The 10,163-nt window shown below is 37.2% G+C and overlaps 1 pseudogene; it reads right to left on the reverse strand.

Moving 5' to 3' along the window:
* Positions 1–4,411: 4,411 nt before the first annotated feature.
* Positions 4,412–5,397, reverse strand: LOC141543876 (sodium-dependent multivitamin transporter pseudogene; annotated as a pseudogene).
* Positions 5,398–10,163: the final 4,766 nt, after the last annotated feature.

The raw sequence follows: 10,163 nt of genomic DNA on the forward strand, positions 1-10,163 counted from the left end.
AAGGTGGAGAAAAAACAAAACTTAGCCAAAGTTCATAGAAAAGAGTTGTTCCCTCTGACCCTAGGATCACAGACTGAAAAGGAAACATAGGGAAGATAGTGTCTCTCGATTGATTGCTCTCAGGCACATGATAGTCATTTTGGCTGCAGATTGTAGTTGCTTATGGGTAATGTTGGGTTCATTTAAGTCTCTAATTCTCATTGCCCATGTCAATCCAATTTCTAGAGTGTCCTGCTTGGGTCTCAATGTATTTTGATATCAGAGGAAGTTCATATTATGAGGATAAAGGATTGTAAAAGAAACTGAAGAGAAAAGGAAAAAGAAAAAAGCAGAAAAGGAAAAAAGACAGAAACATATAGATATCACCTTTTATCTGTCAACCTGGTTTCTAGTCACAGAGCACTTGAGACATGACAACTTACTTCTGTGTCCTCTCAGCCTTAGAAAGATGAGATACAATCTCTGAGCACTTCTATTCAATAAACTCCAATGGCTCCAGGATCAGCAACAACGTTCTCTGTTTCTCATCCAAAGCCCTTCATATCCTAGTGTCTTCCCTCTACCTTTCTTCTAGTGTTAGACCTTGATGCCTGCCAAATACTCTATGATGATTGACGTTGGCCTTCTGTCTTTTCTATAAACAAAACATTCCATGTTTTTGCTCTGGGAATTTCATTCATGCTCTCCCTCCTCATATCTACCTATTGACTTCCCTGACTCCTTCATATCTCAATTAAAATCCTATCTTCTACAGGGAGGTACTTCTTCATTATCTTACCTTCCCAGTTTCAGTTATTTCCTGTTTATCCTGAACATAGCTTGCTTGTACATATTAATTTGCTGATTGTCTCTTCTGTTAAAATGTGAGCTCCTTAAGGAAAGGAACTATTTTTTGCCTCTTTTTTTATTCTCAATGCTTAGAAATAGTGCCTTACACATAAGAGGTGCTTAATAAATATTTATTGGCTATCTCTCAATTTCTTCTACAACTATTATCTTCTTTAGATTATTTTTCCACCATAGGATTTGCAGAGCGATGCAATTAATGACAATATCAACAACAAAATCACAGAGTAAGTGGATTTAATTATATTTATAAATTGTACAATTAACATTCAGGCAAACTTTTTTTTTTATTATTTTTGAAAAGATAAGTCATTTATTTTTAAACCTAGGAATTTTGAATTATCATCATTTCTAAAGGGAATAACAATTTAATTTAGGTTAAGTTTTCTCAAGTTTTGTAACTGAATAAAATTGTAATTGAACTAGCACATGGAGGTAAAAATTGTTTTCAGTGAGACTAAACATGTTGTACCCTCGATGATACAGTGGATAGAGTGACAGTCCTGGTGTCAGGAAGGTTTATTTTCCTGAGTTCAAGTGTGGCCCCACATCCTTACTAACTGTGCGACTCTGAGCAAATCACTTTTCTGTGTTTGCCTCAGTTTCTTCATCTATAAAATGAGCTAGAAAAGGGAAATGGGAAACCACTCCAGTATCTTTGCTAAGAAAACCCCAAATGGGGTCACAAAGAGTCAGACACAATTGAAACTAGTAAACTACCGTAACAAACAAAACCTTTACATGCCGTTTATTTTACATACACATATACACATTTCTAACAGTGAATTAGTTGATTAAGTTATATCTAGGGTATAAGAAAAAACTTAGCAATTAAATTTTCAAAGAATTTATTTTCCTTTTAAAACAGTATAGTATTCAATAAAAACAGCTTTAAAACGATTAAAACATAAAAGCCCTATTGCATTTAAATACATAAATATACAAACATAATCCTAGCTTAACCATACTGAAAAGGGAGCAGTCCAGTTTCAGAGAGAGAACTGACCTAATTGATGAACAGTATCCAGACACCTAAGCATGTTCCCCCAGTCCAGTCTTTAAGAAGAGAAATTGTGGGTGAAAACAGGAAAAATTACAACTAAAACACAAAGAGGTAAAGAGCTTATTGTGGGTCACTGTGAAAAGAGGCAATGTAACATTTAAAGTGTAGATCATACTCTAGGCCTGTTTACTGAAGTTGAATTTAAGAAATGGTAGACTAGTAGCGATCTAATGAATCCATTTTAAAAGATGAGCTATTTGGTTCTAATGAAAAGGGCTGGTCTTAGGGACTGGAAGCATTAGGGCAAAGTGGAGGGGGTCTAGGTGACAAAACCTAAGACTCAACTAATCCCAGTTTAACAAAAGGAAATAGATTCAGGAAGCTGTTAAATTATGTGGAATACAGAAGGGGTTAAGGTGAGCAAAAGGTCTGGTTGTTGTTACAAAGTAGAACTGGTTGTTTAAAAAAAAAAAAAAAAAGCCAAAAAATCTATGCTTCTATCAATAGAAGGTAGTGAAATCCCTGGGCATATTCACACAGGTCTTTCCCCTTAGAACATTACTGAGAGCTCTGGGTGCTTTGCTTTCCAATACTCCTTAGGAAGTGATTATACAAGCATAGTTCTTAGCATTCATTTACAAAGAGCACATATGTGAATAGAAATATATATATATATATATGTACACTCAAAATGGACAGTTCCCATGACCACAGAGGACTCTTTTTTTTTTTTTTTTTCTGGCCAGAATAGCCTATATTTAAGAGAAGAGGCAAAGAGTTTTTTGGGGATAGTGGAAGGATTTGGAATGAAAAAGAGACTATAGATAAACTGTGAAAGAAAAGACACAGCAGCAAAGAGAGAAATAGGCTAAAAAAAAGAAAACAAAGAGAGAGAGAGAGAAAAAAAGAAATGAAGTCAATTTAGAGGGAAAGAAAATTACATAAAAAGAGAAAAATTTTAATAAGACTGAAAGAGAAAGAAAAATACCCAGAAACATTTAGAAAGAGAATAGAGATACAGGAGGGAAAATGAGAAGCACATCAATATCAGCATCTAGGTTTGGGATTTGTTGCCGCTGTAGTTTAGTAGCTCACCTACTGCTTCCTTAGATATGTGTTTCTTTGAGACAAATCTATCTTTGGTGAGATTTTTTTCCTATTTCTTTTCAGTCAGTCTCAAAGCTTACTAGTGTTACTAAATTAAGGACAGTCAAAATATGAAATCAATAAATAAAATTCCTTTAGGTTGATCTTTGCTGTCTTGTTTTGATAAGCAGAGTTCAGAAAGGTCATTAATCCATCTTCTATCTAGGCTAAAAGGATTCTATATAATCTCAACCCAACGGATGACTGTTCTAGTTTTTCTCTGATGGCTTGTGATATGTAAGCATGAAACTCCATATTGCCCATTATCAAAATTTTCCTATACCCTTGAATCCCTAGCTTCCTGATCCTATATCACCAGTCAATTCCCAACCCTGAGTTAGGAGGAAGAAAATCATCTAACCATCACCATAAGAATCCTATACTCTTGTCTTCCTTATGATATAGCAATGGGTCTCGCTTTGTAAATTACTGAGAAATATGGGTTTTATAGATTTTTTTCCTTTAACAGCCAAACTTGAAGAAATTACTGTCTCTGTACTTGATTTCTCCTTCATTCAGTTCTCATCTCCTTGAAGTCTAGCTTCTTGATGTCATCATTCAACTGTAATTTCTCTCTTCAAAGTTTCAATGATCTCTTAATGGCTAAATAATAGTGGAAATCCTTCCACTATCCCTAAATTATTTCACATCCTTCACTTCCCTTATACTAAGGAAGTTCTAGTGACTCTTTTACTTTTAGGACAAAATATAAACTACTCCATCTGGCATTTAATACTCTTAGAAACCTAATGTCAGTCTACTTTTCCAAGGTTATATATACATATCTTCTACATATGCTACATTTCAATCAAAATAAGTTGCTTACCTCATGCTGGACATAATATTCCCTCTCCTATCTCGGCGCCTCTGCACAATCTTATTGATGTCTTAAAGCATGATCCTCTCACCTCTTACAATTTGTAGATTCTTGCAAAGCTCATCTCAAATACTTCTTCCTATAGGATACCTTTACTCGTTATTTGCACACACATATTTCAGAATGTAAACTTTTTCAGGAGAAGGAATATTTAGTGTTTGCCTTCCTATCTTCAGTGCTGGTGTCTTGCATATAGTAGAGGAATGCTTACTAATAGATTGACATTTTATGTATCTTTGAGAAATCAAAGAAAGGTTTATCTCACTATCTCTTGGTCAATGGTTTATCTGTCTTTTATCTCCCTAAACTTCTTTTATCCATGTTGGAATTTTTTTTTCCACCTAAGAATAGTAGAATATGTTTTTAATAAAAAGAAGATTTGTTTGAATGGTTTTGCTTTGGATGATCCATAGATGACCAACCTTGCCCATATCAGAATCTTGATTGGGACAGTGGTTGTTGCAAAAAGATGATCAATAGCCCTGATAATGTAGGGGATAGTCCATCACAATGATGGTGATGGAACTATCCACACCGTATCATAAACAAGACAGGTTGTAGAACCGCTGCAGTCTGGTGGGCTTGGACACTGCCGAAGGCATCAGTGTGGTCAGAGAGACAATCGTCGTGTTTCTATATGAGGGGAAACCAGTGCCATTGAGTGGAGGGGATGCTGTTCTCGAGGTCATGCTGCTCACCATATTCCCGATGCCAATCCGGAAGGCCATGATGAGTCCAGCCAGCAGAATCACCATTGCACCAGTTTAGTTGGTACAGGGGAAGAAAGTGCCAAGGCAGAAGAGTCCAAGCAGAGCCCCCCCCAGTGATCCCAAAGATGCTGATTGATGCCTGCAACACAGGCCCCCTTAGGGAGGAATTATAGGCCATTCCCAGACTGTAGCAGGCCAGAGACTACAGCAAGGACCTTTGGAAATAAGTGGCACAATTCTCTGAGATTTCAGAGAAGTGGGACCAGATCAGATCTTCTATGGTGACTGTTGCAAGTGAATTAAAAGCTGAGGAGATAGTGCTGAGGGAACCACTGAAGAGATGGGCATTAAAGAGCCCAGGTAAGCCAGGTAGCTCCCCCAGGATATCCATCACAAAGGACAGAACCATCTGGTCAGAGGAGACTTGAGCTTCTGTTTGGGGGGTGGTCATAGTAATAGACAAACATAACAGGACCAGCGAGGCAGCCAATGCAGTGTTACCTACTGGCAGGGGAATACAGCATAGCAGGAGAGAATGGCAGCCTTCTGGGGCGAGAGCTGAGGTAGCGCTGGACCTGGGCCTGGTTCACTCCATATAAGGAGAGCATCAAAAGCCAGAGTCCAGAAGGTGTGCTGCCCGAATGGGTCTGGATCCAGGCCCATCCCAGAGATAGGGCCCTGCTGTAAATCCATATCCCCAACATGCCCAATGTGACCCACTTTGGCAGTCCCCAGGATGCCCACAGCTAGTTGCCCAGGAGCATGACCACTGTCTGGAACACATCTGTCCAAATGACTGCCTTCAGCCCACTTTTTGTTTAGGTATATGTGTGTGTGTGTGTGTGTGTGTGTGTGTGTATGAGTGTATAGATAGATATATAGATATGCTTCAGAAAAGGAACAGTCTAGTGACAAGAGAACTGGATTTAGAGGCAGCAGATCTGGACTAAGCTACCAAGACTCACACTTATTAGTTCTGTGAGCTTGGGCAAATTGCTTCACCTAAATTTGTTCATCTATAAAATGAGTAATTTAGATATTATATGAAGAGATTTCAAATTCGATCAGTATAATTCACTTAATTTTTCCGAACCTTAGCTTCTTTTTTTGTAAGATGGGGAAAATATCTGCCCTGTATGCATCACAGAAAAATTTGGGTCACAAAATGAAATAATGAATATGAATTTCATGAATTTATCACTCACCCATTGAGTTTCTCTGGTCAGAATTAGATGTTATGAGGAGAGCAAATGTTCCCAATTTCCAGAAAGGCACTTAGAGACTCTAGATCTCTTGAAATAAAACTTATCAGTTTGAAAGTGATAATGGAATTAACTAAAGCAGAATGGGATAATGTTATTTTCTGCAGGGAAATAACATTGCAGAAAGGAACACATTAGACTTTCTATTCTTCCTTTTGTGATGCTCTTATAGAAGATAGTTCTACAACCTAGAGTTAAAAGGTCCAAATTCAAAGATGAAGGACTATGTAAGTGGTCCTAACTCCTGAATATCCTCAGTGCCCATTACATGCAATGCTAACTGAATTCTAAGCCTAACATTAAGCCAAATTTCAGTGAAAGCTCTTGGCTTTATAGAACTGCTTAGCAGGAAACTAATTCATAGTTCAGCTAGATGAATAAATGGAACCTATATGGGCTTTATCCTGTGGAGCCTCTCAGCTTGCTCGATGTTCCCCAAATGAATGCCATTTTCAATTGCCGCTGGTTTTCCCTAGCTGGTCACAGTTCCTGTAGCTAAGATGTGAGGATCATTGTCTTAAATATTATTCTTCAGTGGATGAGGGATGTGGAAATGAAATCTGACCCAGGTGGAATCAGGTCAACCTGAGCAGACATTCTCCTCTCTCAATGCAGAAGGGAAGAGGCGTATCAGAATAAAACACAACAAAAAACCAGAATGACCTAAATCCACAAGGTGGATTCAGCTAAAAAGCCTTGTGATCCCTCACAGCATCCATCGAGGTATAGAAGGAGAGAGTATGAAATTGGAAGAAGCCAGATAGAAAGAGCTTTTACTGAGACAAATACTTCTCTTTGTACTCTGGCCTTTGTTAACTGCTGTATCTTCTTCTCCCTGTATGCCTTCTGCCTGCTATCTGGTTCTTTTTCTCTCGCTTGTGTTTGGAATTATTATTATTATTAAGTACCAATTAGCAAGAATTTGGGCTAGCTGGCAATTCATTATCTTTCTTAGCATATTCCCAATGGGTATAGAAGATGGGATCAGCAAGTCTCCTGGGATCCTGGAGGACAACTGTTTGCTATCACTTTTACTAACTGCATGGTCAATTGCCCTGGACATTTCTGGGAGACAGGAAAAATAGGGCATAAAAAGTGAGAGGAATTCAATATGGTCTTAATCATCTCTACTTAGAGATTCAGGTCATTCTCAGCATTGCTGATCACCTCATTCAATAGAGAAATACTCAATAATGCCTACTTCAGTTAAAATCAATAATCTTCAAAAGAAGCATCCATCTCCACAAACTTTAGAGATATTTGATGGTGGTTCATGTCTGGTGGACATGGGAGTAAGGAAGGATTCTAGATAACTTTTTGGGATTCCAGGTGGCTTTTTATGTGCTTAGTACACATACCTCTATTCAGGACAGCTTGATTCATTATTACCCCTTCCCCACTCCAGTAAAGCCAGATTTGTACACTTCAGCATAGATGTTATTCTTGGGAACTTTGCACTGGAGTGTGTGTGTGTGTGTGTGTGTGTGTGTGTGTGTGTGTGTGTGAGAGAGAGAGAGAGAGAGAGAGAGAGAGAGAGAGAGAGAGAGAGAGAGAGAGAGAGAGAGACAGAGACAGAGAGAGACAGAGACAGAGAGAGACAGACAGACAGACAGAGACAGAGAGAAACAGAGAGGCAGAGACATAGATAGAGACAAAGAAAGGATGAGTTTTCAAAGTATATCAACTATGTGGTTAAGAAGGGGAGGGCTGAATAAGTAGACTAAGAGGCTGGACAGCAAATCCTTTTGAATGAAACTCCTCTTTGCCCATCCACTGCTTCTGGTTCCATCTTACAGGGAAATTGAGAAAATGAAACTACAGAATTCTAGCTTCTTAGGAGCCCATGAATGGCTCATGGGATTAATTACCACCACAAAATGTTACCAGTAGTCAAAGAACACTCAAAGAACAAAGAACAATCATTCATTTACAAACTTTAAAAACAAAGTCTATACTTAAAACCTCAGTGTATTCACATTTTCTCTCTTCAATCCCATTCAATGTTTCTTTTACTCATAATTCTATTGATTTTTTTCTCTAGAAATTTATTAATATTTCAGTTTCATAAACTTTTCTATGCTCATTCTCTTTAATTCCTCTGCTGCTCACTTCCTCACATTAGAGGCTTTATTCTCCTTTGGTTTCTGACACATCATCTCACTTTTGGTTTTCATTCAGAATTCAATTCTCTCCTTCCTTGGTTTCTGTTTTTTTCCTGATAATTTAAGGTGGGTTTTCTCCAAGATTTTGCTATCAATCTTATTTTCTTCCTTCTCTATAGCAACTCCCTTGGAATTCCCTGGACTTCAATTTGACTTCAAACAGAAGTCTTTTTTTCCAGCCCTGATGTCTCTCCTAGTTCTAATTTTCAATGGAATAATTCTACTGGGATGTTTTTTAAATCATTGTATATTAACCTAAGTTTTTATCTTTCCTCTCAGACTTCTTCCTTCTTCAGATTGCATCATTTCAATAATGTCACCATTGACCTAGTCTTTTAGGTTCTTGGCGTCATCTTTGCTAATTTCCTACTTCTCATATCAAACCAGATACCAATTTGATTGTTTAATTCTATCCTATCCTATCCCAAGAGATCCCTTCCCATCCTATCCCATCCCATTCTATCCTATCCTATTATATCATATCATATCATATCATATCATATCATATCATATCATATCATATTCCATCCTGTCTCATCCCACCCCATCTTATCTATCCTATTCTATCCTCTCCTATCTTATCCTACCCCACCCTATCCCTATCCTATCCTATCCTTGGCTATCCTATCACAGAGTATAAATAGCTCAAGCTGTGAAATATTGTAGTGAACTCTTGTTCCCTTAGAAGAGATAATGAAACTTTCTTCCTCTTATCAGAAAGGTAGAATACTAAGGGTATAAAGTGTGTATTTATTGTTAGACATAGTTGTGTTTTGTCAGTTATACTTAACTAATTTTTTTTTTTTGTTGTAAGAGAGAATTTGAGTGAGATTATAAATATTGGGATAGAATGGTCATGTAAAATCTGCAAGGCACTAATCAATTAAAAAAAATTCCAAGGATGTACCTGATACAGAGAACTCTCAACAAAAACCTTATAAAAGTTAGCTCTAGATAATAAATCTTGGGTCCCATTTGTCAATTCAATTTAGCTTTCAGTATTCATTTTTGATTAGTTGTATAACTATGTGATTACTTTTTCCTACTTGAATCTCAGTTTCCTCAACTATGAAATTAGGAGGTTAGACTAGATTATTGACATTTTTCAATACAGCTATAAAATGATACCTTCTATGAATTCAGTCAATATTCGTGTGGTATAAATACAGTAGAACTTGTCCACATCTAAGACCAGGTTGATGCAGGTAAAATAGCTGTATTTGCTATCATATGAAACCAGTTTTTTCCATAGACTTAGGAGGTGATGGAGGTTGGTGGGATGTGGGACAAATAAGTAGAAGAAAGATGGACAGGGTTTGGTTTCATGAAAAGGAAAAGACAGACAAATGATATTGAAGTGAGAAATTAAAGTTGTAGTTTGCATAGAGAAGACAGAAAAATAAAAAATAAAGATTTTTTTCCTTTTCTCTTCTTGGATCATGTTAGATCCTGACTGGAATACATAACTAGCTTTGGAAAGTCAATAAAACTTAAAACTTTTTTTTTTTATTTTATATATATATATATTATAATATTATCCCTTGTATTCATTTTTCCAAATTACCCCCCCTCCCTCTATTCCCTCCCCCCGACGACAGGCAATACCATACATTTTACATGTGTTACAATATAGTCTAAGTACAATACATGTGTGCGAATATCATTTTCTTGTTGCACAATAAACATTAGAATCCGAAGGTACATGCAACCTGGGCAGACAGATATTAGTGCTAACAATTTACATTCCCCTCCCAGTGTTTCTTCTCTGGGTGTATCTACCTCTGTCCATCATTGATCAACTGGAAGTGAGTTGGCTCTTCTTTATGTTGAAGATTTCCACTTCCATCAGAATACATCCTCATACAGTATTGTTGTTGAAGTATACAGTGATCTTCTGGTTCTGCTCATTTCACTCAGCATCAGTTGACCTAAGTCTCTCCAGGCCTCTCTGTATTCCTCCTGCTGGTCATTTCTTACCGAGCAATAATATTCCATAACTTTCATATACCACAATTTACCCAACCATTCTCCAACTGATGGACATCCATTCATCTTCCAGTTTCTAGCTACAACAAAAAGAGCTGCCACAAACATTTTGGCACATATATGTCTCTTTCCTCTCTTTAGTATTTCTTTGGGATATAATCCCAGTAGTAG

Source organism: Sminthopsis crassicaudata, chromosome 5 (assembly GCF_048593235.1).
Source record: "Sminthopsis crassicaudata isolate SCR6 chromosome 5, ASM4859323v1, whole genome shotgun sequence".
Taxonomy (NCBI): Eukaryota; Metazoa; Chordata; class Mammalia; order Dasyuromorphia; family Dasyuridae; genus Sminthopsis; species Sminthopsis crassicaudata.